The following is a 17,358-nucleotide window of genomic DNA, read 5'->3' as shown; positions in this document are numbered from 1 at the left end:
TAATATAAATGAGTTCTTTATATAATTTAACATTGTTAACTATCACTCTGTTAAATAAAATATAATAAGGGACAAATCAGTTCAGAGAAAATACATAAATATTAATTCTGTTCCCACTGGTAATTTAACACCTATCTTGTACCCCAAGGTCTTGAAAACACTGAGTACAGAAAATAGTTCTTTCCCACTATCTGGGAAAAAACAAAGATTAACATTTACATGAACTTCAGATGCACTGGTTTTAAGAGAGCCAAACTAAAATGCCCACGTTGAGTATCTATGGTACAGAAAACTAATCATGCTTGTTCACTGTCCTACCGAGAGTTTCTTCCTGTGATTGGTTTAAATTTGAGGTTTCTTGACAAGATCTAATAAATGGTTAACCTCGCTTTCCTGATAAAAAGCAAATGCTCCCTGACTTCACTCTTTTCTTGAAACAAGTCCACATGGATGAAATATACAAACTTCTGTCAACACCATCGCTGCCCTGTGCATTATTTAAATGCTAAAATAAAAAAAGGGGATTTTTTTTTTTTTTCCTCAGGCACGGCAGGTTCCACCGCGGGGAAGTTCAGCTCTGCTCTCGCAGGCACAGACCTGGGGCAGTGCCAAGCCCTCTCCCCTCACCCATCCCCTTTCCTGCTCTCCCAGCAGCGGGGCAGCCCCAGGGCAGCAGGCAGCGATTCCAGCGAGGCGCGGTATAAATAGGAGATGTGCTGTAGCCTTGTGGATCGCAGGTGGCACAGAGCATTTATCTTCACACGCGCCAGGGTGGATATCTACAGCTTACGAGTGGGAAAGGTCAGGTATGTCAGCTATGATGGCAACAAACAGCCTTACTAGCAGGCGCGGGTGTATTCACCTTTCGCCGCTCACAGGCGGCGGGCGCCTCCGGAGCTGGAGCGGGAGCAGCAGCCCTGGAGCACCGGCTATCTCCGGGCATGCTCCCACCTCGGCTTGGGGCTCCCTCTCCTTCCCCCGCCTGTTGGGAAGGCGCCACTGCCTGCGAGGGTGGCAGATAACGCCAGTATTTTGGAACTGCTCTCTTCCGAAGCCACTGAAGAGATTTATTATTTATAGGCAGAGGGATGAAAACATGAAGTACGTACATGGGGGCCCGTGGGGGGAGAGCCAGTTACTGCCAGGCAGTAATTTCAGTCTGAAGTTCCTATGACTTAAATAGCCACTTGAGCTCTGCTCTTGCAGTTTATGATGTCAATAGAACCCCTAAATGAAATTACAGCCTTCTGATACGCAGCGGGGTAGCTTTTCTTCACCGTGTAATATACCCGGCCGGGAGAAATTGCACTATACGCAGAGTTTCACTAAAGCAGAGTTTATCATAAGAATGTTCCTGCTAAAATATGATTAGGCTTCTTGTTTGCCAGATAACACATCTAATGAATCAGGGTATGTGTGATAGTCATGTTTTGTGAACGCAGACATATACCCTGAGGTGAACTGGGCACTCCACTGCCTCAAAGCACCACTGTTTCATTTCCACCGTAATTTGCACCTGCTTTGTTTTGCCAGCAGCACAGACCCATGCTAGCTCTGGAACTTGCCCCCGTTCCAGGAACTCGAAGCTTGCAAAGACAAAAAAAACAAACAAGGCAGAAATGGGGGGATCTACATGCTGTATTTACAGGCTTGCTTCTCATTTTTTTTTTTTTTCTCTTTTAAGCATGCCTGAGCCTGGCTAAACCTCATTAGTAGCCCTGTGAGGGTAGGAAAAAAAAAAAATTCCACTTTTCAGATGGGTGAGAAACAGACAGAGGTAAAGATCACAGTGATAGACCTGGGACACAGATTCAGGTCTCCTAAAGTCTATTCCATTTCTCTCCACTGTCATTATGTTACTCCTACAACCCCCTTCTCAGCCCAGGACAGGAAGAAAAACTCTTCATCTTACCGTTCATGAACCTTCCTATTTCTTTATCCTTTAGCTGAGGACATGACTGCAGTTGATAATTAGAGATCTGTAGTTAGTGGTTGCTTTATCTCAATAACTTGCAAATCCCTCTTACTTTCCTAACTTTCCCCGTCATATGACTTAATTCAAAATCAAGTTTCACTTTCTTTTCTGAATTACAGGAAGGAAAATTAGTGCTGCTTCAGTGTTGTGACCCAGGAAAAAAAAGCTGTTGTTCAACTTTTAGAAAAGATAGGCTTACACTATAAAATAAGAAAACAAATTGAGAATACCTTAAAACAGGCAATGTACTCAAAACAAGGCATTTTTATTCCTTTTTGCTTTTATGTACTTTTACTGCAAAAATTGTCTCTGGATATTGCTTAAGTTCTTGTACTTCTGTAGCATCCAGTACCTATGAATCTGTGTACCTTTATCATTACATCTTTTTCTGTGCTTTGTTCTTGTCTGATGCAGTTAACAGTCATAGAACAAGCAGCATATCACATCAAACAATTGTGCAGAAAACAGTGGTTTTCATTCTACTCCATAAATATATATTCTCTTCCCCAAAAGTTCAAATGTTCAAACTGGTGGTTTGAACATGAGCGAAAGAATACTATTTTCTCTTTGGTGGTGTCAGAGAAAGGATGACAACCTTCCCACTTTATCTATGGGTAAAAGAGAGGTTTTAATTTGGCACTGCATGTAAAGCACTTGAGATTACTACTTGAAAGGGATGCTGTAACTAAAATGGCTACTGCTAGAAGCAGACAGTGCATGTATAAAAGAATGACCATATGTATTAATTTTAATTTTTTAAAGCAACTATGATAAACTATTACACAGTAGACAAAGAAGCTAGTACTAATGAGACAATTTATCATCTTACCATCCCAAAGTGTTTAAATGGCATGTTAGAATATGATTTGAAATTGCAGATTTTCACCCTAATGATTTTAGACCATAGACAAACCATTAGAACCTTGGCTTACAGTCAATAAGCAGCTTATACCATAATAAGCAAAACTGTCTATTTTTTCCACATTGCTGTACATAAATACCAGCAAAGACGAGTTCCTTTGCTACCAGAGAGAATTACAGAATAAATAAATTAATTAAATAATTTAAACATCAAGAGGTTTAGAGCAACACAGAGACTCTTAAAAAAGAGATTAAACATTGTTTTGCCTTCTTGGTGAAAGATGCCAGAGTGACAGTCCTTGACTTCAGTATATCCAGAGAACAAGTGTTATACAGGCAGAAGTCTGAAGTTTCAGACATTTAGCACTGTGCTTTGAGAACTTTCCATTTCAGAAGTACTTATGTCTTTCAGACTTACACTGCCTGGAGGGAGAAAGTAAATCAGAGATAAGCTTCAAAGATCAGACCCAAAAGTGTGTGTGGGCGTTCAGTATAGCCCATTTAGAGAAAAGAAAAAAATCCATTATGTTTCTATCTGTGATGTGAACTGCCTGAAAGTTTGGGATGTTCTGATCTGTCAGCTGCTTTGAGTACACTGTAGAAAGGTGATGCAACAGCTAAGTCGGGATCTTAACATCAATTTAGTCAAAAGCCGGGACCATTTGGATTGAGGCTTTGATGTATGTAAAGGTTATTTCTATGTGTATGTAAGACTCTTTACTGAAGGGATCAGCCAACTTAATTGCGGGTTTTGTTGAGAGCTGGTGATTTAGTTGAAGTTCAGAGAGAGGTCTGCAGCACCAGGGAACGAAGAGAAACAGCTAACCCTTGCTGCTCAGTGCTGAAAAACGTTTGTGGTCAACTTAGGGGTTTGTATATGAAAAAAGAGAAGTTCACAGTTCTTTATGGTTCTAATACAAAACCAGATGAAACTCAGAGGTTTTGTCTATCTTTCACTTGAAGTTTTCAGGCTTCCAGGCAGCCAAACTGCATGCTGAAATTGAAGCAGGGGTAGGGACTGACAAGCCACATGGATTGAAACCAACAAAAATATTTGCAAAAACTGCAAAGCATTAAAACCACCAAATCTTACATGACTTTACTTATTGGTTATAAGAAATAGCAAGTACTTTAATATGGGTTGGACGTGATTTGGTACTGAGCTCAGTTCTGAAATCAATGTCAAAGCCCCCGAAAACTTCAATGAAAGACTGCTCAGCGCCAGCCTTTACGTACCGTCCTTGGGACTTATACTGGGCATGAAACCAGGGAAAAGGTGACTGGACTTTTCTGTATGTCACAGGTGACCAGCAGCATTTGAAGAGGGGCTATCTCCCTTGGTGTCAGAGAGACATGCTTGTTGATACATGTGCTGAATGAATCCTACTCAAAAGCAAGACAAAGGCGAGAAGAATGCTTCCTAGTTAATATCCCATGTGAGATATATTGGTGCCATTAAAGATCTTGGTCTTTTGCCAGGGACATGTTTCAAAGAACAGGATAATAACTCAAAATACAAATATTTTGACTGCTGCCCTGTGTTTCTTATATGCCTACTTTGTTAAGAGTAGAAAATGTTAGTCAAGAAATGATTCATTGCTTCAAGTCATATAATATGGAAGATGATGAAGGATGAATGGAACAGCCCACACATTGCCCTGGCCGCCTTTATCACCACAGCAGAAATATATTAACAGAAGTGATACATTCAGTGGGGCAAGAGAGGACAAAAGGATACAGTCTGGGCCTGGAACTAGAGATGTTCATCCTACCCCTTTTTCTTTTGCTGGCTTTCCCATGTGGCCGTGAGCAAATCACTGCAGATTTCTAAGTCTCATCTTCCCTATCCAACAGCTGAAAATAACTCTGTGTAAGTACCTTGATGTTGGCTGAGACACTCAATTCTTTAGTATCCAAGATTTTGTATATAAAGTTCTTCAAAGTACATTTTTTTTTCTGATTTCCAGTTCCCCATACAGCAGACAGAGAACATAAGGGAATCGAGAGAGTTAAAAAAAAAATAAAATCCAATGCTTCCCTCTCCCTCAAATGGACCAGCAGCCTATAAACCAACTAGTTCTTCCTATTCCCAGAGGTGGCTTCCACAGAAGCATTTTCTTTTACTATGCATCCACTGTAGAGTTTCTTTTCTGCTTGGCTGGGCAATCAGGTATTCAGAGCATAATGTAAATGCTCAGAACACAGAGGCATGAAAACTTGCCAGACAGAAACTCCAAGCGAAGGATTAACATCTCCCCCCCCGCCCTTCTCCGGCTCTCCCAGCCCCTCCTGCCCGCCCTCCCCGCCGCAGCCCGGCCGCGCTGCCCAGCCTGACCCCCGCTGGTGGCGGTGGGGATGCCGGGGTGGGCACAGCCCCCCTGCCCGGGCGACGCCGGGCTCCCCGCACTCCGCTCGGCAGCCTCCGCGCTCCGAGCTTCATATTCCTCCTGTGCTTGCTGCTGATCTTTGCTTTTATATACTAAAAAAAAAAAAAAAAAAAAAAAAAAAAAAAAAAAAGGCAAAACACAACAAAAAAACCTTTATTTCCTGCTTCGCCGCGGCGGCCCCGAGAATAGAAGCCTTGACACATCAAATTCTGGGAGCTCACCACTCACCAGGGCTGTGGTTCCTGGTCCAAGCAGTGACGAAGGAGAATCACCTCACAGTCTCTGGAGAGTGGCAGGGCTTGGCTGCGAAGCGCGCCCTGCGCCGATGGGCTTTTTGAGTTCGCTCTGTTCCAGAGCGAGTGCCGAGGCAGAGAAATTAGGGAGGGGAGAGGTGGGAAGGAAAATCACTGGAGCCTCTTACGATCAAACTTCCACTAAGCAAGAGGAAATGTCTTATAAATAAACAACAGCAAGAGAAACAAAAAAATCCATCCCGTCCTGCCAGAGGAATGTACATTATTGTCTCTCGACGGAAAACTTTACACCACACCAGAAAGCAAGAAAGCAGCCATGTCTCCTGAAGCCACCCTCCCTTGAGCGAGGGGGTGGGGAGGAGGAGGGCACCGCGAACTTAAAAAAAAAATATTGGGAAGTTCATGCGATTTCCCAGTAGACAAACAAAACTGTCCAAATTCAACAGATGTCAGTATTCCAAGGTTTCACACAGTGCTGAATTTCTTTAGGTCTGATGATCATTGCTCCGCCATGAGGACACATTCAAGGAGGAAGTTCAAGGCAAGGGGAAGGAAGAGAAGGTCACAGTATATGCATCTGTTTGTGTAGATCTGTATGCATATATGTGTATATTTATTTATGCCTAATATTCACATTTTATGATTCATATTTATAAGTATATTTTTATACAGCTATTTAAAAACTTGAGGTAGATGAAATTCTCTTCTCTCATATCTCCCCATAATTTTTGAGATTTACGGGCCAGAGTTCCAAGGCCTTCATTCTCACCTCACGAGACTACAAGTGTAATCTACTTAAAACTAACACGTTATCATACTGCAGCTCACAAGTGACATGAGTTTGGTGATTTCAGTACAGTCCCTAGCTTTGCAAAAAACCTATTGCACGATTTGGCATGGCGCACAACAAATAGCAGTCTCTTCATGAGGAACTACAGATGGCAATTGGAAGAGTAATTCAAATAATTTATCAAGCCCATTTGGAGACCTAGAATGCGAGATGGCCCGAGTCTATGAGAAGCCAGTATGCTACAAGTCATTATTAGCGAGCTTATTAAACCTGTCTCGCTGTACAGCTGTAAAAGATCAGAGATTGCTGATGAGAACTGAGGTGCTTGGCAGTGCTGTGTCTTGGGTCCTGACTAGGAAACCAGAGTACAGGAGGTGAGGACCTACTTCAGAGGAAAAGTGGGGTAAAAGACTAAAAGATCATGAGATAACTGAAAATGGCTTGGCACAACCTGCACTTCAGTTCTAGGGGACTCCACCTTTAAGATTGCGATGTGATGCTAAAAGTGCATAGTGCCCACCCCAAAATTCAGTTTACCAATTCTCAAAAAATTTGCCTAACCTGTTGAATTCCTGAGGACTACCATATTCACAGGACACAAATGAAAACATATTTTTTAAACTAATTAGTTTTACACCTGTGCATTGTTGCTGTTGAAATATTGCTATCATAGACTTTTGCTAGCAACAATCAGTCTACAGTGCAGGTGGATAAGGCAGAGACAAGCTTAAGATTGAAGTATGTTTGAAAATAAAAGCCTTTAATGCAAAATTTATAGTAAATCACAGTTTCTTCAGGCTCAGATCTTTAGGAGAAGCTATTGTTAAAGCATTTCGAGATCTACAATACCAAGGTGATCTTAATAAAATAAAAGGAGGCATTTTCAAGAGATTTCTTAAGACAGAGCAGTAGAAGTGACATCACTGAAACAGCACCAGGGGAGCTGCGTGAAGGACGTGAGTCTCATTAATCTTACCAGATTAATTGGCAAATTGTAAATCTGATCATCTAGCTCATACATGCTGGTACCAAAGAGGTCCTTAACCTGGAAGGACACTGGGTGACAGAGAAGCTGTTGGCTGATCTGACCTCACCAAGAAAGGCTTTGCTCATTTACAAATCAGCTCAGCATTCACCTTTCTCGCTACGTTTATGTTTACCAGCATTGCCAGAAATATTTAAGAAAACTGAGACTAATGTGAGCTCTTGCAAGTGAAACCTTATTAGTGAGAGGTGTCCAGAGAGCCAGGTGCTCAGAGAGGAGAGTGGTGCACAAATGATAATGGAACAGAATTTGAAATAGAAATTCCTGTTTGTGACGAGGAAAACCTTTAACATTTCTAAGCAGGAAACACAATTAGCAAGCTGATCAACTGACCTCAGGTTCCCAATACCTTAGCTGCCTTTAGGTAATTTACGTAGATGGAAGTGGGGGCAGTATATGGCCTTATGTTTAATAAGTCATTTGCTAAACAGTCCAGAGATCAATAGCAGACATTAAATTAAGTACTCTGGCATTCTTATTATTTAGTATCATTAAGCATTAGGGATGCTGTACTGTAAACACAGGGTACAGAGAACTAAATGAAATCTTCTATTTAAAAAAAAAAAAGCCTGTGGAATTTCTGAAATTTAGACTAGATAAAAAAACATGCAGCAAACGGATTAAAATCTCAGTAAATTTCATGTGTCTGCCTGTCAGCTCAGACTATTTCCATTACAGACTTCAGGAGGCTGAACTGTGCCATTCTTGTTTCACTAGCATTAACAGTGGCCGCAGCCTCAGAACTGCAAAATAATAAGAGCCAGGAGGACAATCATTTTCCTCAGATTTTTTATTTTGACATTTCCCATTTGTGCCCTTTTTCAAAGTTTTAATTTGGTAAAGGCACTTTTCAGCCTGTCTTTTAACAGGTCACTAATAACTTGGGATGCAAGATCTCATATTTCATTTTTTGCTGCTGCCACCACTAAATATTTCATTTACCTTGAGTACAGCAGACCACTCTGGAAGGTTTATTTCTTTTTTTTTTTTCCACAATACTGTTCACAGACTAGTTTTTGTGATTCCTTATTTGCATTAGGCTAGTTTCATCCTACCTGCTTAAGTAAATTAACAGACTGCCTACAGAAATATTTTCATTCTTTAAGTAGCTTGGTGAGGCAACTGTACTAATGTTCCTTCTTCTTGAGACCTGTATGCAAATAACTGGGAGTCTCGGAGGTGGTACCTTATTATAACACAAGCTTGTTCCATAAAATATTTTTTAATATTCATAACTGTGTTACATACACAAATATAAATGTGTACATCTGTACATACACACATAAATAAAATCATCAGAGTTTTATTTCTGCCCCCTACTTGGCTGTTAGCCCTTGAACTGGAAGACTCAATGCTTTCAATTCTGCATATGTGAACACACACAAAATACAAAGCTAAACAGAAGCATTTTAAAAACAACAGTACGACCTAAGGGTTTCTCTGCCTGCTGTATACCAGTCTAGAGAGGACAAGCTTCAAAAAGGCTGATGCTTTCCCCATCTCAGCAAAGACAGAGAGAAGAACCCCAGCAGATGCAAGAGAGTGCTTGGAGACCCTGACTTTTCTCTCCTTCCCGCTATGCATCTGTCCATGCAACTAAACCTCTGCGCTTAGAGACAGGCCATGCTGTGACCAGACCTTGGGAGCAGCTGCAGATAAGCACATGGAGGTTAATTCTGCTTTTTGCTCCATTAACCTCTGCTCCACCTTTGTGACACCCTCAAGGAGGAAAGACTGCGAGACGGTGTGGACAGGGGAGCCAGGCACGTGCCGGCAGCCAGGCAGCACTGAAACGGGAGTCATACCATGACAGGGCTGCCTCTGGATCCCAGGCTTCACAGGATTCAGAGACTAGTTTCCTTTGCTCCTGCCAGTTCTGCCTCACCACTGAACACTTGCAGGATGCAAGTATTCCCCTTCTCTGCAAGGCAAGCTTCATTGCAGTTCCCTGCAGCCTTTCCCTCTGCTATATGTTCCTCTCTATGGGAGGAGATGCACAGCCTTTGGCAGTGGGTGCAAACAGATGAGATAAACAAAAAGAGATGAATTAAACCTAGTGGAAAAGTCTTCCCCAGATGTAGTGTCTCCACCTATAAATACAGATTCTCCTGGTGTCCTCCAGATGCAAACACAGAGTTGAGATTTTCGTTGTTTTCTTGTTTAGTACAAAGCAATTAAAATGTAAAAACCGCTCAAAATCTTCCTTCATTTAAAAAAAATAGGTCATGGACACAGAAGCGGTCAGTCATGGTTTGGAGTGGGCAAGCAAACAATTTTCATTTGATTGTGCTCTTGTTTTTGTAACTAGCTTTTCTGCTGTAACCTGCTATACTTACCCTGTCTGCTGTGCTAACCAGCAACATGCCTTTTTAATCTGCCTTCCTGGGGTCTGCATTTGATTACAGCATTCATGTTCTATTTAGATTCTTTTGAATCATGCCCTGTGGTGCTAGCACGAAAGGTGTTATTTATAAAATGAAATTCTGTTGTATTGCAACTTGGATTCAAAGAGGACAAGCAATATTAAATACTTACTTTATTTAATAATATCTTGGATTTATTAACTCAATTTCGTTACAAGATTAGAGATGGTAACCTGGAGGGGGTTATTAACTAATAAACAGGCTTCAGGCAACTCTGCCCTATATAAAATAAAATAAAAATACATATATATGCATTTAAATTACTTCTATTTTGAGGGCCCAGATATACACCTCTGGCTCAAAAGAATAGGTTTCTTGATAAATATGGTTGCAGGGAGCTCTAGGCTGGAACCCACTAAGCTCACAGTCCCTTTAGGACAGTGGGAATCCATATTCAACAGCTATCCCAAGTGACTGACCCTGTTTAGGTGCTTGCATCCCACGTGGGATGAAGTCTACCACTCAGCTGTGACAGAACTGGTGAAAACTGCAGTTACTTCAAACCACTGTGGGCAGCACACCAGAAACCACGAAACTCTGCTAACCCATCTGACCCTCCTTGACTTGCCCAACATTACAAGGCTCATATTAGTGAGCTATTCCACGGCTCTTACTTTCCCAGCATCAGTCCTGGATGTGCCACAGGCGAAGCACCTCAAGCATTTGGGGAATCTCGCAGGCAACATGCTATATCTCCCCAGAACAATCTCCTAAGCTATCAAAGAGCTTCTCTTTCCAGAAGACAAGGGGACAGAAGGTTCCTGACTGTGTACCTAGTATGATATGAATCTGTATTCTGATACTTAGCTATTCATGACTACTTAGACAACATTTAAAACCAGTGCATATTCTATTCAGTCAGATATCGCATGACTGGCAGCTGAATTTAACTGCAATCTCTTCACCTAGTAAGCTCAAGCACACTTGCTGGCATCTCAGGTTAGAAAATTCACAGAAGGTTCAAAGCTCCTCGAGAGTACAAGAACACTGAGATGCATTTTTTTGTCCATTTCCTAAATAAAACTAACAAATGCTAATACACTATTAAATGCCTCTTCTCTGAAACACTCTACGACAAGATGAAGCTTATGTGACTTTGAACCTGTCAGGTCCACAATAAAGGTTGAGTCTGACAGGGGAAAATAGCGCAGTATCAATGTCACAGATACTACAGGCTGGGAATTCCCACTTGGAGGTGCATGGCTGCTAAAAGCTTTCACCCCACATCTGTTGCATAGTTAGCTGTGAGTCACCTGCAGTCAGCTTCATTAGACCTGAAGTGTCACTCAAATAAGACAAGCTATTGCTAGAAGAGATCTCAGATTTTTAGGCATTTGATAGATTAAAAGGAAAGTGTCATGATATGTTAAATGGATATTCAAATACTTTAGGTCTCAGTTTTCATCTACTTACAGATCGCATGCCTTTTCCTGAAGCTGGATGGTAGGCAGAGACCAAAAATAAAGGGCAATTTTTTTTTTACTCATGTGGTGTTGTTCATTGCAATGACTCAGTGAAGTATAAAATCCAATGCATGAAGATCATGAAAAGACAGAAATACTAACAAATTAAATCTGATCAGAAACATATTTGAGAGTGACCTCTAAAATTCAGGAGAGAACACCTACAGCATAGTGGTGCGCAGATATTCCCAAGAGAAACTGAGGTTAAGTAAAAGAACTGTATGGAGAAGAGGTTAATTTGGGTCAAAAACGAAGGGAGATTGAGAAACAGATTTATGGTAAAACTTTCAAAGGCAGAAGCAATAATTGCACCCACAAAAGGCATGTGCATCATTGCTGCAAACAAAAACACATGCTTGGACTCTCTACAGGCAATCTGGCATCTGTCTCTCATTCCCTCCCTCCTCCTGACCCTGAGACCTCTCTCTCTGGAATTTTGTTCCATGAATATTCCATAATGCTACACTCAGCTCCTATTTTCATGAAAAGTCATCATTAGCTAATAAGTGGAAGTTCACAGCATTACTGTCAATCAGTGGTTGGTTTCCATGAGAATAGAGACAGATCTCAACTAAGAAAAATAGTGAGGTTCAGGCACAAGTGATATTCTGTCTACATGTGTTATGTGTATATCACTTTGAAACTACTGAACTAACTTGTTTGGCATTTGATTTATTAGCAGACTCTCAAGGGTATCTACAAAATAAGCCAAGTTTAAACAACATTGATTTGGGTCATTTTGAAGTGAGGCAGAAACAAAATATATTATTTGGTATGTTAGGAATACTGCAATTTATTCTCATTCTCTCTTTGCTCACTTCTTTCTATATGCTTAAAACCCCATTAAGAAAAAGAGTGAATCTTTTTTCTAGCTGCCTTTTTTTTTTAAATTTCACCCCACCAGATCTCAAAGTACAACAGTTTCTATCCTAAAATAATTAGTGAGAGAAATTTATAACTGATACTGTGGATTATGAAAGGAAAAAAATTCTGTTTTATTGGTAAGAGCATGCTACTATTTCTGAATTGATGCAGTCTGTTTACAATGAACAGACCAGGTGAGTACATGATGTAAGGGCACAGGGTATGCACGGGGTAGAACTTTACAAAGGCACATTTATCTTTTACTATATTTACCCACTCATCAAAGTTTCTCCTCTAGAACTAAACAAGGTAAACAGTGCAAGAAAATAAGAAGCCAGTTATTTCCTTTTTAGGGGCCATTAACACCAGAAATGTTGTGAAATGTAGATACATTTCTACATTTCAAATGTTGTTAAAATTTAATACAATTGGGTCAATAGCTTTATAAGGAAATTCTATGAAAAGAAGGTAGTTTCATTCACTGTACTAGTTTTGCCCTTGTAATTTTAATATAAAGAAGGATTACATTTTAAAATATACCCCAAATTTAAGACTATTCATATAAAAGCCCCTGGTTTTACTTCTGATCAAATTAATGAAGAATGAGGTCACAGGCAATGAGAGAAACACCAGCAAACCAAAAACCATTTGACAGACATAGTTAAAATGCCTAATTCCATGCAGTTGCTTCAGTGTGACTGATCTCAGGAAGAATAAACTAGTTCTGCAGGGACAGACAGTCTGAGCAGTGAATGGAAAAACAAGGAAGAGACACTGGGGAGAGAACACCACTGGGTGAAGCCTGCACAAGCTAGAAATCACTTGGCCTCTCAAAGACCCACCAAGACATAAGAAGGATAAATGCAATGCCATCTGTATGCATTCTTCCAAGTCTCCACTCTCTTTCTATTTTTCTCAACCAAGAATCTCTGCATATATCCACTTAATGAAAAATTTATCTTCTTTTCCTCAATGAAAGTTTAAGAAAGTTCTGGGACAGATCTGTTTTGAAGTCAAACAAGAATCACATTATAGCCACATAGTGGAAGAATTTTCTCCCTCTTGGGGTAGTCTGTTTTTGCCCTCATGTGAGGTCAGCCTTTGAAGGGCACTCACATAGCTCTAAAATATAATGTTAGAGTTCTCTAATTAAACAGACACTAATATAAAACTGATACTTGGTTTCCATACTGAGATTCATGTATGCACTGTGTGAAGCTGAAGGACCTGGGTCCAACACAGTTGTAATCCTGTTTCGCAGTATCTGGTGAAACCAAAATTTACATTTTTTTTCCTAGCATGTTTTCATCCAGCATTCTGTAGAAGGACTGAGGCCCATTACAGCCATATTACATGGCAGAACAAACTGGTCTGACCCCAGGCAAAGACTTTATCCTCTCTGTGTCTCAGTTTCCCCAGGTGTCAGGCTGGAAGGGTCATTCTTTTCCACTTAATAGGGAAGCTTTGGGAATTATCTACTTAACATCCAGATAAAAAAAGGCTCAGAATGGTAGGGCTGAGCAAGCAGGCTTGCTGCATAACATGGCTGTTGCCAGCAGGCAGCAGGTATCACAGATCTCATGAAAGATCACTCGTCGATTTTAAGTTACGTTCATTTTTGTGCCTGTTCTGTAGCCCCTAGAGATTAAATACAGTTGAGTGCTATTATACAGTTAGCTCCAGCGAATGAAAAATATACTCTTTTAGCAGTTTTATTCCTTTATCAATTACTACTTTAAGAGACTTGTACGGTATTATTTTATATTGGCCAGTTGTAAAAATAATTTATTCCCTGAAGAGTTTTATTCCTTTAACATTTCAAATTTTTTTGTTCAATGTTTACCATGTGACCATTTTTGACAGAGAGTGAAAGGAATACTTTATTAAAGGAGCTAATATAGCTCCTTTTCTTATGCACATTTTGACCATTTTTTAAAATAAAAGATCTGGATGGGATTTCTAGTAACGCAGAAAATCTAGTAAACTTTTTTTTTCTTGCAAGTTTCTTTGCATTGCTGTATTGTCATCATGAGGGAGAAAAAAGGAAATCCTGTCCAGATTTCTGATAAAGCAGCAGACCTACCTACAGAGGACCAAACCCACTTTCCTCCCTTCTTCTATGTACATCTTTTTTCTTAAGCTTGCTCCTACCAAGGACTGCATAGAATAAAGATGAGTTCCTTACAGAGTAGAAGCCCAGTAGAAGAGCCATTGTGATGAAAACCTGTCAAGCAAGTACAGAGCCACTACAGAACTAGCAGGAAAGCTTGCTCAAGCATTATTCAATGACTGACATTGACAGGTAGCTCTGTGACTTAGTTTTCTCTGTAAGTAGCTCAAACCATAACGAAAAGAACTGCTATGATGAGGAGGATGTCCAGTTGGATTGAAAGGCCAAACCTATGCTGCATTTGAGAACACCATATCATGGAGGCAGGAACCCAGGTCATGTTCAGCAGAGGCCTGTGACATCACAGAAGAGGGTGACATCATTACATATGCCTCACTTATGGCCATACATAGTACAGAATCAATTAAGGATGAAGCCATCTGGGATGAAGTTCATCTAAGGATGAAGAGGAGAATGAACAGGGTGTGCAACAGAGCAGAGCTGGCATTTGAGCACTGCCGAAAGAGAGCTAAGCTTTTGTGGAGACAGTGTTGCATAGACTCATAAAACCTTTGCTGCTCAACAGAAGATGTTGATTTCATTGCCAATTCATAATTCAGATCAGATGATGAAGGATTTCCTGAGGTTCGCAAGCCCTGTTAACGATGGGGGGCCCAGCTCAGACTAACCCTGGAGCTGTTAAAGTGAAAACATGCTGTATACAAGGTTTTGTTCAACTTCAGCACCAACCCTGAAGGCACTGAAGACTCACCTGAGTTTTGCTTTGGGCTACTAAACTCAAGTAGACTTTAGGAGAAAAGACTGGCTAAGCTCAAGCCAGCACCTTTCATAAGCAGTCCTCAGAGCAGTTTACAAAGGGATTTCCTATTTTATGAGGGCAAAACTAGTACAGTGAGGAGGAAAGCCTTGTTCAAGAGCATTTAGCATAGCAGCAGCAGAGCAGGGAAGAACTTGGGTTACTTGTGGTCTAGGTCACCATACTTCTCACTAGACACAACATCTGAAGAAAATGAATATTACAAATTAGTAGTTTCAAATTAGTGGAGTTTCATACAACTCTAATCAGCAGCCACAGACACACCAGTCCCCCACAAACATCTACTGCTCAGTCACATAAGTTTATTCACTGGATGTGGATGAAAAGAAATCCTTCATTAACTGGAATGACTTGTGTCAATCTTTAGCCCTTTAAAAGACTGACTAATTTTAGATTTTTTGTGGTTAAATATATTCGTAAACTATTAAAACAGTCTCCTGGTACATGGAAAACATATGGTTTCAACAATGTTATTCCTTCATGAAGGCCTGTTTCTTCAAAGTTTCCTTTAGTTATACACTAAGCTTGTTTTTTGTTCAGAATGCTTACTTTTATAACTGTTTTTCCTCCTTTCCACAGCTATTTACTGGAGTGATATATATGTGCATGAGTATACATATATATATAAAACACATACTTTTATTGATTGAAGATGTAACGATATGGTTAATACATTAAAAAACAGGGAAGAAGACAGCCTTTCGAGACCTAAGCATAAATTCAGAAAGCATCTCTACATTTTACTGAGGCTACAGTCTACTAATGAAGAATTGTTTCCTCATCACTCCCAAAATATTAAGCTATAGTTGCTCTCATTTTTAACTATTTTCCCTGGGACTATTTTCCACGTTAGACTGTAATCACCATTTTTGGGTAGCTCTACAGCCACCCTGCATTTACCTGCCTTCTCTGATCCCAGCATACCTTCATTGCTACGATCTCAAGTTAGTTTGTGAACTTGAAAGAAACTGTGTTTATCTTGGGTATCTTGCTTGGCAATGCAGACTGCTGTTGGGTAAGCAGTTAATCTTAACCTTGTTTTGCACTTTATAGTTGAAAGGGAGAAGTACAGCAAAGAAGACTAGGCTAGTGTTAAGTGGGAAACAGTGATCCTTAACCAATGTTTGGAGTAGAATGTAAAACCAGGAACTCCATGAATTCCATCAGTCTTTGGTGGAGAAAAATTAAGGAGGCAAATTTTCAGCAGCCAGGTGGGTTACACTGAGCATCACTCGTTTGCTTCTGAAAGAACAGCAGGTCTGGCCTAACACCAGGGCTGAATAAATGAGAAATGGACAAGAACAATATTGGTTATATGTGAGCAGTAGGGTTGCTTTAAAGAAATTGAGAACCATGTCTCTAGGAAACACTGCTAGACCTATAGTTGCAAATTAGGGAAAGCAACTGAGAGAAATGAGTAAGCAGGATGGAACAGTAACAGAATTGGAAAAGGCATGGTGATGAAAGTGCAGGATGTAAGTTGAGTACTGTATTCTATTGCTGGATGAGAAAAAGCAAAAGCCAAACAAGTCCATATATTCATGTCAGATCTTAGCTGCATTTCTTAATGAACTTCTGTGACATGCTCAAATACTATGATTGCAGAATGATAATCTATAAAATAGAATTGAAAACTATTTCAGGCTTGGGTTTTTTTCCTTGCATTTTACTGTTCTTTAGATTGAATTTCTTTTTTTCTGTGTGAATTTATGCTGCAAGGTTGGGACCGACTGATGTGTATGCATCTTGCTTGTACAAAGAAATCTAAACTATTGCTCATGCAAAAGACTGGATGCAACTCAAGAGTTCAGAAGGAAACACTTATCCATGGAATTGAAATGAATAAATCAATAGATTTATGGCTCAAACAGTCTACCCAAGTAGCATGGTTTTACTTCCTCAGTAATGTAAGTTGCAGAATTTCACTGGGTTATGTCTGCATTCAATCCATAAGGCAAGAACTTCTTCAAATCGTGAAAACAGAAGGAAAAAAATAGATAAGAGAGAGATCAAGGAAATGAGAGCTTGACCTGTCATGGGAAAATAACTGTCAGTTAAGAAGAGGCAATGAAGGGAGAGCAACACTTGAAAGAATAGGTACCTCCACACTGAGTGGAGGTACTTGCAAAAGATCTAATAAATCTGTAAATCAAATGCAGAGAAAACTGCACTAGGACAGCAAGGGAGTAAGGAAAAATAAAGATGGATTCCTTTTATGCCTAAGAATGACCAAGGACACAGTAATTACAATACATACTTTTTAGGTGAGCACATCTGAACTACCATGCTTGAATTTTGACCCCTTGCTTGATATAAAACTAAGTTTCAAAAAGAGTAAAAGGAAAAAT

At 40.1% G+C, this 17,358-nt stretch overlaps 1 protein-coding gene across 17 annotated transcripts in view; it reads right to left on the bottom strand.

The window, feature by feature from the left end:
* The window catches only part of ZBTB20 (zinc finger and BTB domain containing 20), a 475,348-nt gene that overhangs the window by 204,760 nt on the left and 253,230 nt on the right, over positions 1 to 17,358 (bottom strand). Inside the window, exon 1 of one of the 17 annotated variants that reach the window (XM_051779644.1) lies at positions 5,452 to 12,573. The exons of the other annotated variants lie outside the window; for them this stretch is intronic. The gene's annotated coding sequence lies outside the window, so the exon portion shown is untranslated. Of the gene's footprint in view, positions 1 to 5,451; positions 12,574 to 17,358 lie in introns of those variants that run through there. 17 annotated transcript variants of the gene reach the window in all.

Source organism: Manacus candei, unplaced genomic scaffold (genome assembly GCF_025592945.1).
Source record: "Manacus candei isolate 608988 ecotype Guabito, Panama unplaced genomic scaffold, ASM2559294v1 h1tg000014l, whole genome shotgun sequence".
In the NCBI taxonomy this organism is placed as follows: Eukaryota; Metazoa; Chordata; class Aves; order Passeriformes; family Pipridae; genus Manacus; species Manacus candei.
Note: the sequence above shows the minus strand (reverse complement) of the source record. Positions and strands in the feature narration are given on the sequence as shown.